At 34.3% G+C, this 14613-nt stretch overlaps 1 protein-coding gene across 3 annotated transcripts in view; it reads left to right on the top strand.

The window, feature by feature from the left end:
- LOC150078005 (teneurin-m-like) overlaps window positions 1–14613 on the top strand; it is a 401155-nt gene that overhangs the window by 277702 nt on the left and 108840 nt on the right. The window contains exon 1 of one of the 3 annotated variants that reach the window (XM_090385358.1): window positions 6406–6459. The exons of the other annotated variants lie outside the window; for them this stretch is intronic. The gene's annotated coding sequence lies outside the window, so the exon portion shown is untranslated. Of the gene's footprint in view, window positions 1–6405; window positions 6460–14613 lie in introns of those variants that run through there. 3 annotated transcript variants of the gene reach the window in all.

Genomic DNA, 14613 nt, shown 5'->3' with positions numbered 1-14613 from the left:
CCCACCCAGTAGGGTGACGAATCTGAACTGTAAAAATCTATCTGCGAACTCTGAAAAAAAACTGATCTGTGCCACTGTAATCTATGAGCCACAAATCCTGTAATCTTGATGTATGGACAACTGGTTCACATGGTATTGGTGTTCATGGATTTTATTTTATTTATTTAGTTTTGCTATTTTTTATTAAATTATTTATCTTGTTATTTTATTATATTACTATCCATGTGAAACTCTTGGCAGCAGGCCGTGATGGGTGCATTGTATCCTGTCTTTACATACAATAAATATTTATTCATTCATCTGCAAACATTTGTCGAAAAGCCAGAGTTTGGAGAAAACACCATGCTACCTTCACCTGAGGCCGACTATCTCAGCCACGTTGTGCAAAACCCTATATAAGTTCCTCACGTTATCGGCCGGATTCGAACTCTGGTCTTTTCCACCCGGTGTAGGCGAATTTTACTGGTTCATTTCAATGCTGGTTTGACACCGATATATCAAGAGTAGTACAAAAGCAAATTCTCTCACTCCAGAAATAAACACATCAACCGTTTTGTTAGGTTTAAATGTTCAGCTTAGCAATTTACAAAGATGAATCATCATTGAATTCCATGTCATCAATCGATCTCTTCTGGTCATTGAAGAAAACACTATATGCCCTGTTAAGTAGTAGAAAAACAGTTCACACAACAGATATTATTAGAATTATATCAATAAAATCCGATTTGATCATTTGATTTAATATTTTTAATTTGTACCCATTCTAGTGAAAGGTATTTCTAATAATCAAATTAAAATAAAATTCAAGCATCATCCAAAGGTGTTCCTATTATAATTTTTTAATTAACTGCTTATTACGTTTTTAATTTAATATTCTTTTAAATAGATAAGAAAGCAAATAGAAATTCCAAATATCCACGATTTCAAACTGAAATAACTAAGAAACGTTAGAACTTGCTCAGTTTTTATCACTTCTAAAATAGAAATATAGATAGAGAGAGAGAGAAATTCGAACAAAGAGAAAGAGAGAGATATTTTGAAGTCCATTTCTTCAAATTATTGTCTAAAAGGAAACCAGGATGTTTCACCAGTCCGGATCGAGTCTGTAATGTAATGAGAAAGTAATGGGCATACTGTTATACGTTGGGGTAGCGTTAAGAAATTTGCATTCTCTTAAGAAACTTTAAGAAATGTTCTTTTAACTTTGAAGAAATGTATTCATTCCTTAGCACTTCCATTCTAAAACAAAATTACCTTCTGAAACCTCACTCCATCACACGAGTATTACGCACCAGGGTCTTCTACTTTAAAAGTAAAAATCTTGAGCGTATTCGATTGTTTCTTGAGGCTCTGAGTGAGAAAAAGGACACTTCACGGTGCTGATGTTACAAGGTGGTAGTGAGTAAGAGCTACTTTTAGCTCAAAGAAAGCATCTTCTGAACCTTAGCATTAGACGTTGCATTTTAGAGGTGACCTTGCTAGTTCTGTATTGAGGTACATTTACTGGATTTCATATATCGACTATAGTTATGAGTTTTCCTCTATTTCCTTTATCTCTAGTACAACACGTAGTCAATATGGATGGTTGTACTGATGGATCAAGTGGCCATCTCTTTGGTTATAATGATGATGTCACCGAGAAACATCAATAAATTTGTTGTTTATATAATGATTATTGGTCTAGTTAAGAGACATTGAGAAAAGACAGAAAATAAATTTGGATTCCTATTCGCAGAGCATTAAACTACAGCAAGACAGTTGAATATTTTAAAGATATATCATGAAACATTTATCTCGTTTAATCGACTTTACCTTCTACCATTATACCTCCAATGAGAATCGCTGAATTCCACATCCAGATGGTTCTGCTTACAGAGATGAGATTTTGATGTTGATGTCTGCTAAGTCACTTCCCGAAACAAACAAGCAGGCCACAAAAATGCCCATCACTCTGGGACGTGTAGGAGTTATGACTGAACTCTTCTATAATTCATTTCCTCTTCTGTTTCTCTATTGGCCTTTCCATCTATGCTCCTGGTAAACACCTTTCGAGGTAAACACTTCACCCAGCGTTGAAGTCTCCTATGTTTATTACGTTAAGGAAGAACTCTGAGTCTCTCTTTTCTCACTTATGAAAAAATAATTGGCTGTTGCATGAAGAAGATTTAGTTCGTAAAAGATATGGGCTTTGTGATAATGTTTTCTCTTCTCTGTTTACGTCTGAAGTTTGTTTCTTTCGGTTTTTAATTAAAGATTTAGAGTTGTAATTGTTATTTGCTGAATCAGAACGTTATTAAGAATATTTTTCGTTGCTGAGTGTTTTTTTTTGTTGTTTCTAGTTTTATATTAATATAGTTTTAATAGTTTTTGAAGCACAAAATAAAATTGTGCAGGATTTATTTCTTCCAGTTGTTCTCTTAGACAGCATCGGAACTCAAACGCATAGCTGGAATACCGCAATATCTTTGACTTGTATAAACAAGAGGTGATTGACATCTGCGGAATTACAAAGAAGGCGGTGCGTTTGCTGGGTCACTCGAACACAGATTTCTTTAAACCAAGAGTGTGATCTCGTTCGCCCCGTATTCCCCAAACGCATCGAATCGGCATAGTAGATCTTCACTCCTCGTTGCAAATTTGCTCACTGCTGCTGATAGCATCACCGGATGAATTTACATTCCACAGGGAAAAAGTCTGGAAGATGCTGGTACTTTCGTATTCCAACTCGATCATCTAGACGAACAGCCAGTTTTCCTTAAGTGACTTCATTCCCTGCCAATAGATAAGAAAGTTTTCTCAGGACAGTCGAGGAGGATTTAAGGGCAATCAGTATGATCGGAAGGAGAAACTTGATGTGGGATGAAAACTCTCACTTCAGATTCTATTGTATCGTTAGAAGTACTGATAAACAAGCAATTGCTATAAGAGGAAGACAGAGAGGAATTACATACATCTCAAGAATTTGCTAAAAGTATCAACACAAGGCATACCATTTACTATTATATTTCCTGTCTTTGTGGTAACGGAAGAGCATTCAACTCACCGAATGCCCTTTCTTTGATAAACAGAATGACATATGCAACTACAACTGGTGAGAATGAAAAACTAGAATTGTGGCTTCATATTCTACTGTTCTGAATATTTATATACATTCTGATGAAGCCACGACCCTTCTTGGGGCTTGGGGAAACTAAATCTAAGATTTAGTCTTTTCTAAATGGCAATTAGCATTGCTTGTAAAGCTTTCTCAACGAATTTCTTGACAAAAGCAAAGTTAATGGATGCTTTCAAGCGGTCCTATGTATATTTTCTGTTTGCTGGAGGAAAAACCCAAGTTTCTGGGAGCAAAAACCATCCTACCCTCGCCTGAGACCAACTAACTCAGCCACGTTGATAAAAAATGTATGCTACATATATTCTCATAAAGATGATTGAAGACTAGGTAAGATATTCTGGATTTTTTGGGGAGAAAGAAGCTTATCTAGATACACCCTCACGCTTCTTAGACTATCTTAAAGTTTTTGAAGAGTTTTGAGCAATGATTCAGCAGATGATGATGGAAAGGAATATGTTCACTGCGAAAGATTATTATTTTACTTGATTTCTTTTTATTCTGAAGAAATTTTAAGAAAATAATAAGTTGAGAACGTCGCAAAATCATTTCTTATATTAGTTCTGTTTAAAGAACGAATATTTAGATTAATTCACATAACTTTATATTTCTATTTCTCATCAGTGCCTTCTATATTTTCCGCACTCTCTCTTGTCTTTCTTTTATATTCGATATCATAATCTCTTCTGCCTCTAACTGCATTTTCTCTATGTCTGTCTGTCTGTCTTTCTCACCAACTCATTTTGAAAACGTCTCTCTCATGAAAGCGCGACTGTTTCCACAGTCAGAGACAGATGTGTAACCATAAGTAGTGAACTTTTCAACGTAAATGTCTTCCTAGATACCAAGATTTCAGCAACAAGAGGTCTGAGGTCGCATCCTGATCTTCCACGTGTCACTGTTACCATGGTTACTCTCCCCTCTTTCCTGAAAGCGAGCTATCTGTCAAAAACGCCTTAGGCGTTTTTAAAGAAGAATAGAAGTAATTTTCTATTCTGTACGGCAGAAAACGATAACACTGATGTCGCCGATTTCGTAATGAGAACGGGAAACGTTGATGCCTATTTAATAGCTTACGTCCACTGGAATTCGTACTGGAGGACATGCTGAAAAATTCTTCTCTGCATTACCAATTCGCAACAAGTTGGAGAACAAGAAGTGGGAACTTAGTGTTATTTTTTTTTATTTTGTACCACGGTGTCTCTGTGTGCGGATGTGGCATCCGAGAATTGCCTTTATCCGCATTTCTATTTAATTCTTTCCTTATCTCTCTACTGCTAGATTTTATTTCTTTAATTTCACTATTCTACCTCCTCATTTTCCCTTTACTTTCCATTTAATTGTGTTCCCTATAACTTACTGATCCAAATATTTTAATTAAAAACAGTTTAATTCTTAATATTTTAGAAAACAGAAGAATTAAATTGTTTGAACTTAAAAAATGTATTTAGCATTTCCCATAGAGAATTTTAACAACACTTGGGAATGTCCAAAGTTTATACAAGATGGGTTCACAAAATCTTTTCCATCCAGGAAAAACATCAAAGAGTGGAGCCATCAAAGAGAGAATTTAAAATTAATTTTTGCTAGTCCACATACGTTTGGTGATTGATGATGAAACTTTTCAACATTTTTATCTCTTGAAAGAATGAAGTAGAAGCACAAAGGATCTCCAACCCCCCAAAAATATATTTTTAACCCAACCATCAGCTAAAAAAAGTGCTGGCCTCAATTTTCTGCAACACAAAAGGATTGTTGTTAATTGATTACCTTGCATCTAAAACCACAATAACAGGGGACTATTATATTAGGCTTATCCCAAAGTTAAAAGCTGTAATTCGGATAAAAAATACGAGGAAGTTTGGATAATCGCGTTTTGCTTCTACATGACAATGCTCCTGTGCAAAAATCCCACGTTTCACAGGCTAAAATTCATGGACATGGATTTGCACAATTAAATCATCCCCTCGTGACCTTAAGTGACTATTATTTGTTCAGAAATCTCAAGCCTCGTCTTTGTGGAACTCATTTTAAAGATGATGAAGAGCTAAAAGCATCAAAGGAAGCTTGGTTTAATGTCCAACCTGCCGGATTTTTTTGTGGATTAAATGCAATAAGTGTATTAAACTTCGGGGGTGAATATATTGAAAAGTAAGAAAAAAACACCTAGAATTTTGTACCTATATCTCTTATATTTCGTTCTTAGAACCTTTTGAGCATCCTTCATACTATCTGATACTAAAGAATTCGAGAAACTAAATAAACAGAATTTTAATTTTCTGACATAATTTCTGAATAATTACGAAGTACATGACATTAGAAATTGAAAAAGCAAAATAAAATTTCTTTTTAGAAACTCTATCTTAATATTTGTCGTTAATCTAGAACAATTATCAATCCTATTTGATAATTTATTCAAAAAAGAAAAAAGAAAACCCATACATCGATCTTAACATGTAATTCATCATTCTGAAATAACTTATTACAATCTGTTTAAATTAGAATCCATGCTATTATGTCAGTAGTTTAAGCTTCTTCAAGCCCACAATTAATATCCATATTAAAAGAAATCAGAAACCATATTTAAAACGGCATATCGATAAAGTTAAAGAATTCTAAAAATTACTAATCGAACATTTCCTAAACAGTGGAGCTTTCGGATATATGTATCTTGTTTTAATTTTCTCTCCATATGCATGATTAATGAGCAAAATCACTTCATCTCCTTCTAAGAAATTCGTCTAATTAATCAAAATAAGTAAGTAACAAAAAAAAAACTGCTATAAGTATAAGTTAAATAACATTTAATAATATTTTTGAAAAAAAAATTCGGTTATCGCTGTCAACAGAAGTTAAGCCTACTTATATACAATTTCTTCAACTCTATTGTCAGAACATTTTTCTTGAATATCTCTTTTGTTTTCTGTTTTCCGCTCATCTATCACCAACGGCCTTTGTGTGCGCCATTGCATTTTTAACTTTTCCTCATCTTTCTTTCCACCATATCTTTCTGTCTCTCTACATATCTAACTACTTATCGTACTGTCGCTTTCTCCTTTTTCCAAAGTCATTTCTCTCATCCATCCTTTTTCCTCCGCATCTTCTGTGTGTCGTTCTAAGAGTGCCACTGGTTATAGAGTCACTCATTCTCTCTCTCTCTCTCTCTCTCTCTCTCTCTGACTGGCTTGGCTTTCTAAAGCGCCAGCTGTATTAACCTTCCAGCTATATCCTTACATGCGCGAGGTGCCTCTCGGCACATTCGCATTTTCGGAGTCACTGTGTGCGGTGCTGCCGGTGGCTAGCCATAGCAACAGACGGATGTGGGGTGTCACAGCGATCCCGACAAGGTAAGTCCTCGCTTTACCCTCCCCCCCATAACGAGCGGCATCGCTGTCTCTTAGGTTTTTGCGGTAACCGAAAGTTGACCAACGAACGAATACCAAGATAAGGTCTCCGATGCAGTCTGGAGGTTGGAGATATCGGGGATTTCTCTCTTTCTTTCGTCTTTTTTCTTCTCTTTCTCGCTGGTTTCTGCTTTCGGAATATCCCTCTGACAGCGTAGCTTTTTGCTTTCTTTTTTTGGGGGGGAAAGCATCGATGGGGCTTGCTTTAGCGAAAAGATTGTAATTACCTGATTAATCTCTTGATGTAGTTTGCTATATTGTAATGTCAGATAGCGGCCCTTATTTAGTTGGAAAGTTCGCCGACAGCGTTGTTATTAACGGCACCGATACCTGCTAGATGGCGTTTCGGTAGTTAAGTAATCGCTTTGGATTAATAACATGTACCGTCTTAATCTTAATAAGTAATAATAGTAATATAAAATTGCATAAATGCAGTAATATATATTAAGCACTCTTAGTACGAACTGAGTTTGTTTTAAATTCGATATAAAATTTGATTGAATCATGAAGGGTTAGTCATTATTTAAAAATATCAACCCTTTACTTTGTTTCTTTGAAGTTCATTTCTGGGTTTATCTAATAACAGAGAAATAAACTTTCTCTGTTTATTTGAAACATGAACTTTCTCTGGTAAAACAGATATTCGCTTTTGTTTTTTGGATTTCTTTACTTTTCCCTATTTTAGCAGAAAGTATTAACTCCAATTTGGAAAAAATATTGATTTAACTTTATCTGAACATCTGATAAACAACGTCATTGTTAATGTTGTAGTTTATATTGTAGAGTTTTAAGAAGAAAAACAACTATGCTGTCCTCCCCTGAGACCGACTAACTCGGCCGCGTTGTGAAAGAGGTCAATAAAAATTCGTCGCATCATTGATGGAATCGAACCCAGGTCTTTTCCACTCTGCGTTATTGTTAATGATTCTTTTAAAGTTAAAAATGAAAAGTTTAATTGCTAAGATTGTTTTAACTGTAAAATACCGAGTATTAAAAATATAAAAATGTTAAAAACTTTATAACCCTAACTTCATATAAAGTTAACGAGTTCTGATTATAGTCCAATTAATTATAGTCCAATGGCTGCTAATTACTGTGACTTAATAATTTAATATTAAAAATAGCAAAAGCTTCTTTTTAAGTAAATCATCTCACTTTCTGTCGGATAGTGATCGTAAAAAATAATAGATCAAAGAATTTTAAAATTCATGAAAGTTTGTTTAAAAATCATCATCATGAACTTGGTCCGGCTTAGGTCTTTTAAGACCTGTTCCGTTGTAGCTCTTGGAGGTGGTCTTGATCTCGCCATCGTTGTCTTGGTCGACCAACATCGTTCTTGCCTGTAGGTTTATAATTAAAGGCTAATTTTGAGATCAGGTCTGGGTTCATTCTTTCTATGTGGTTGATCCATTTTTCCTGATACCGTTTTATGTCATTTACTATGTTATCTACTTTTAATTTCTCGCGGATATCTAAATTTCTTTGGTGGTCTAGTCTTGTAAAGCCTAATAATGGTCTTAATCTCATTTGTGCTGCTTCTAGTTTGTGTGCATCTTTCTTATTTATGACCTAAGTCTCACAGCTGTAGAAGAGGGCTGGTTTTGAAGTGATGTTGTGCAGTCGTAATTTTGTTTCAGTTGTCATTTGTTTTCTGAAGTGGCGTTTAATCATTCCATTCATTTTATTATATTTTTGTAGTTTAGTGTGGATGTCTTTCCCTTCATTTCATATTAAATTTCTCAAATAGGGGAAGTCAGATATTTGTTCTATTATTTTATCATCAATAACAATTTTGACTCTTTATGTTTTTCCACATAATCCCATTGATTTTGTTTTTGAGGTGATTTTCATCTCGTACTTTTTACATATTTTATTAAGTTCATTTGCTGCTATCTGTAGTTCATCTTCGGATTTTTCAATTATAACTTGATCATCAGCATATAATATAGTTTGGATTTTATTAAATAATTTGGATTTTATTAGATATTAAATAAATTCGGTGATAGTCCACATCCTTGTTTGACTCCTTTATTGGTGTTAATTAGGTCTGATAGTTGGCCATTAGGATATTTTATGCAGACTTTTGAGTTTTTATATAGGCTTTGGATCGCTTTCCGGAGTTGGGTTGGGATATTTTCTTCAAGTAGAATCTGCCAAAGTTCTTCCCGGTTTACATTGTCATATGCTTTTTCATAATCAATAAAGAGCAGAAATGTTGGTAGATTGAATTCTCTTCTTTTCTCCAAAATTTGTTGTAGTTTGTTTAAAAATAATAATTTTAAAACAAAGTTACACTAAAATTATATTATTTAAAAATACATTTTTTGAATAAATCTCTTTTAAAGCATTTTTTATAAAATACAGATTGTACTTTGCTGTTCGTCTTGTGTCATATTTGTTTCTCACCTTGGAATTAAAGAATTCGTACTTATTCAGTGGGAACACGACATTCTGTAAATAAATAAATAAAAGTTGTTTACTATAATTGTTAAAGTTAACTATCGTTAGTTATCCAAATCTAAAAGTTATAAATTATCTGTTATTTGAATATTTAGGCGCAGAGTTCGTTAAAATGAATATTGACAATGTTTTAATCTCATTACTCCAAAGTATGTAATTAAAGCTGCTGGAAATTCAGTTAAAAGCGCTTCACCCTTAACATTTATCAAATTTGACGTTCAAAAAATTCTTCGAAAGGTTTCTTAAATAACTGTAAGATAAAAAAAATCCTATTGCATTACGTAAGAGGTGTAAAGGACAGCAATATTGGATTGCGATTGAAGAGAATAGCGTGCCTTGCTTCAGACACAGGCTGAAATCACTAGGCATGAACATTGTGCTCTTACAAGGACCGTAATCATCTGCCAAGGAATGTTTGAGACAGAAGCAGTCAGGAAGCGTGAATATCGTACAGCATCACCTCCATTGCGGCCAAGCACAGCGAGGACAGAGAGAAAGAGCGAGAGAGACACCCCAAAACCATACATAAAATTTAAATATTCATTCTAATTTTAAAGTTTAATATTCCAAGTGGCGCTTCGAGATAAAAATGCACTGAGATTACTTCTGTTTTCGCAATTATGCATATACGATTCACCCTAATAATATTTCTCAATGTTTTTATGAGGTTACTTAAATTATTCGCTGTTCTTTAATAGCAATTCCATAAGTGTCATTTTTAAGCGTTAACATCTTCATCAGTATGTGACGTCATCTTTGTGGGTTTTATTTTAGTACTTAAAATATTAACGGAATTGGAAATTTCAAAGTAGAAACGCGTATATTTTATGATATACATTGCCATAGCGACAGAGAGAGAGAGATAAAGATGGAGCCATTATATAATTCCTAAGAGATATGCACAACAATGGAGAGATCTTTTTTAAATTTAACGTCATTAGTTAGTGGGATGCCATGGTAACGTTCTGTTAGCGTGTAAAACGAGCTGCTTCAATACATTCCTCATTACAGTCTCTCTCTCTCTCTGGAACGAATGCGCGATCTCCAGATACGATTCTAGTTATTTATTTTAACATGATGGACTGTTTCAATACGGTTTCCTCCTAAAACTATTTCGTAAAATAAATGGAATTTAATTTTTCCGCCTTCCTTCTAAAAGCTGCCGGAAATACAGAAATAAAATGGGATGGTAAATAAACCTACTGAACCCATCACTTTTATCTGGAGATATTTTTAAAAATTAATTTGACACTAATTGGCAATTATGCCTCGCGAAATTTTGAAATGCGTTAGTGTAATGCTCATTAAAAGTTAATAACGTCGTACGAAGCTCTAAGTGTGTGTGTGTGTGTGTGTGTGTGTGTGTGTGTGTGTGTGTGTGTGTGTGTGTGTGTGTGTGTGTGTGTTGAGAGAGAGTTATTTTTAAGAGCTCACTAGAGTACGTTAATTATTGGAGTAATCCAGCTTAATTCTTTTTTATGTCGTAATTATATCGAATAAAATCTAAATTTAAAGTTCTAAATTTAAAGATCTAATATTAAAGTTCGCAAAAAAAAAAAAAAAAAAAAAAAACAGCGACAAACTGGAGCAAACTCACGCCTGGTTATCTCTGAGAAGAGAAAAGAGGATCCGCCGTTGCGCCAGATAGTCCCATTCCTGTCCTATGAGTGTGCCATTGTGCATGTTTAATGCGCGTATTCACCACGTGTGGGGTGGCTAAGGAGAGAAGCGTCAACGAGTTCGCTGGGTAATCTACTATAATCCCTCACCTTACTACAACGGGGGCTCCATTTGTAGTGCTGAGAATGGCGCATAATCATCCCGTTGTCGTTATTTGCATCCGCGTTGAATGAGTCTGATTTGGGAGGATGTTTTGCTCGAAGAAAGCGACCAAAAATAGCTGAATACGCATATATAATGATAGCCTTGAATCTCTCTCTCTCTCTTACAGTCTCCTTTCAAAATCTGCATGTCTCTCTCATCCATCTCTCTCTCTCTGTTTCTTTCTTTCTCTTTCTCACGGTCTTCTCTCTCTCTCTCTCTCTCTCTCTCTCTCTCTCTCTCTCTCTCTCTCTCTCCACCTGTCTTTCCCTTTTATTGAAATATGTTTGTTTTCTTTGTCTTTTGTTTTTGTTTCTCTTTTCCCTCCCCTTTGTTCGTGCATCTGTTTCTTTGGTCTTTCTACATTCCTCCTGTTTGTCTCTGTCCTTCTTCCCACTCTTTTTCTTTCTTTCCCTCTCTCTCTCTCTGTTTCTTACAGTCTCCTTTCAAAATCTGCACGTCTCTCATCCATCTGTGTCTGTTTCTTTCTCTCTCTTTCCTCTTTCTCACGGTTTTCTCTCTCTCTCTCTCTCCATCTGTGTTTCCTTTTCATTGAAATATGTTTTTTTTCTCTGTCTTTTCTTTGTGGTTCTCTTTTCCTCCCCTTTTTTCTATCTGGTTCTCTGGTCTCTCTCCATTCCTCCTCTTTGTTTCTGTCCTTCTTCTCTCTCTCTCTTATCGTTCTCTATCTTTCTGTCTTTCTCTTTCCATCTCAGTCTTTTCTTTTCTAGTCAACTCTCTTCTCTTTTTCTCTTAGTCAATTCTATTCTCTTTTTCTCTCACTAGAGTTCCAGCTACCCTTGCGGTCCAGCTTCTCTCGTTCTCCACCTTCTCTGTTTTTATTTGTTTATCTATTTTGAGTTTATATTATCATTTAATATTTACCATCCTCTTAAAATAAATGACATTTACGCGAGCAATGCATGACACTTCTATGACAATAATTGTCAGCTAATTTTTCATTGTCCGCTCTTATGACATATTCTATTATAAATGAAGTGAAAACGTTGAAGCCCTTTATGAAAGAGCCATTTTAATATTATTTAAAGAGAGTCATCTGAATTAACGCGGTCATTTTTCATATTTATAACCATTCAGCAAAAATTGTTATTATTTTTTTATATTCCAAGAAGGACGTTTCCTTTCGAAATTTATGAGATGTTAGTTTTCATCGAGCCAAAATAAGAAATTATTACGCACACAGACTGGATTTTATTGTCGAATTAAAGAATCTTATTCAAAATAAAAAAGATTTTTACTTTTGAAATCTCAAATTTTTATGTTCCGTTGAAAGTGATGACATAAATTAATCTTCTGACGTCCAATTAAAATTTGCTTTTGTATTAAAGAATAAGATACGAAATGGAATTTCTTTGTGGTTGACAACAACAAGAAACGAGTACATTATTTTAAAATGTTACGCATCTTTTGAGCCTTTTTTGGGTATTTTCTCATCTTCTCTAACGTCTGAAATTAAACATTTTTTTTCCTTAGAAAAGCTGTAAACCTTTCAGTACATTTGGAATCATACACCGGTTTCTTCTTGGAATGTATACTAATTTATTATTATTTTTCCTTCTTTACGAGTTACATGTTTTCCAATTTGAGCAGCATTAGAACAGCTGGTCAGCAGCCAGCGAAGGGATTACAATAAATGATTAGTGAATGAAAAAAAAAATAAAGGAAAAATCCAAGAGGATGAACTCTGTTGTTACTATTGAGGTCTAGTGATGAAAGAAACTATCATGTGTTTTTAAATAAGAGGTACATTTTATTTTTATTAAATGTTGTAGCGTGCTCTATGAACTAATTATAGTTGTTAATTTAAAATTCGAGGCAAGGAAACTAAGGTCAAAAGGAGTTTCTTTGTCAATGAAAAACTCTAGTTTCTGAAGGAAAATAAACGAAGCCTAGAAGAGTTATTCCAATCTTGAAAGGACTCAATTCCAGGCCTTTTCCACACGCGTGGAAATAAATGGATTATAACCCCTCTGCATGTCACAGCCATTATTACATCAAACTGACTTCAGGTGCTATCTATAAGACTTCTCGTACATTTAATAGACTAAAGAAGGCTAATCATATTGTTTCTCTGCTTGTAATTAACTGAGAGCGTGACTCTTCAGTGACTCTTCAGTGACTATTCTTTATTATTCGAAGAATATAGCTTGTTGAGCAGCTAATATTTGCTCATACAATTCCTGCTACAGCCCATTGGTTTTATATTTGGTTGTTCAAAGCTTTTAAGAAAGGATTTATACGTTAAACTTTCAACAGAGAGAGAGAGAGAGACTAAAATCTTTTAGTTTTTTTCAAACTTACTAAATTATCATAAACAGGCTTACCTATTATCGCTTCTAGTTATCAAGAACCTAATATAATTTCGCGAGAAACCTGTCTGAAGTAAAGTAGAGCCTTCACCTAAACGTAATTAATATCTGCAAGGGATTTAGTCCCTGTGCACTTCAATGTTAAATGTAAACACACCTCACAGGTTCCAATCTTCTCTTTTAGTATAAACGCGATGTTCTCTTTGGAAGCGTTGCTGTCTCTACTTAATCCGGTTTAAAACTTCTCTTCTAGAACAATTAGTAATTGTCAACAGGATTTACATACACAATAGTAAGTGCGTTCATCTTAAGAAAAAGTTTTCAGCAATCTTTGAAACTTTCATTGTCAACACTGATACAGTTTTTCGACTGTTTTCTCATTCCTTAAAATGCCAAAATTAAGTATACGAAGAAAGAGAGAGAGAGAGAGAATTTTTATCAAACCTATTTTGGTATCAGTAGCATTCAAAGTCCAACTAATAAAGTACTTGTGATTGATTCAATTTCTATTGAATTTTATTGTATCGAATAATAACATTTAAAACCTCAGAACTAATTTCTATATAAAAGTTAAAGTTCTTATTTAATATACGAGTACATGAGATTTTTAACTGCCGTTAGCTGCAAAAGAGATTACTAAGTTTCTAATTACCTCTTTCCTCCTTCGCTATTCTTTTCTCCTTGTATGCTAATTTTAAATCTGTCAGAGTGTTGTCATACAATAGTACAGGAGAAATTAATGCCTTATCAGTGAATAAATATCTTAAAAGTGTGATATTTGGGTTAATTTAAAAGTAATTACTAGTTGTTTGGTAATTAAGGAAGATGAGGAGGATTAATTAGTACAACACACAAGAAACCCCGAGGACTAATGTTTGTTGAAGGCTTTCAAATATGAAATATGAGCGAGATTTTTCTGTTTGAAGCTGACTGCTAACGTGACTGCGGTTTTTAGTTTTTATTATTATTCTCACAATATCCATATGGCTACTCGCGTCTGACCTTAACTGTTTATCTTTCAGCAGATACATAATATCGCTCTGTCCTTCCGCCTTTCCTCTCAAGCAGCTAAAATCGTGCATCGCCAAATATCCAAGTGAGAAAACCAGCCAGAAGGTAAAAAGAAAGATAAACACGTACCTGCTGTACTTGTGTAAAAGTTTACAGCGAAGAGATTTACAGTGCAAACATGCACTGTAAAAATTCTGCGTACTTGTAAAAAAGTTCTGCGAACATCTTAGGTTAGAATAAACTCTTTTCCACCTTGCTCTATCAACAGCATCTCTGTATCCAAGCCAGCAAATGTGTCGTTGGTATTGGAAACACCAAAAAGTGTCTCTTTCTTTCGTATGTTTCGGTGTTGTTGATGTATATTCTCCTCTCTTGAAGTTCATAAATTCTGAACCACGATAAACAACTAAAATTTGTTTTAGGCAATGAACGAACTCGTAGCAATTTTTAAAATATTTTATTTAAAGCCCAGTTC

Source organism: Mastigoproctus giganteus, chromosome 11 (assembly GCF_048544385.1).
Source record: "Mastigoproctus giganteus isolate SK-2022 chromosome 11, ASM4854438v1, whole genome shotgun sequence".
Taxonomy (NCBI): domain Eukaryota; kingdom Metazoa; phylum Arthropoda; class Arachnida; order Uropygi; family Thelyphonidae; genus Mastigoproctus; species Mastigoproctus giganteus.
The sequence above is the reverse complement of the archived record's forward strand: the minus strand, read 5'-3'. Positions and strand labels throughout refer to the sequence as shown.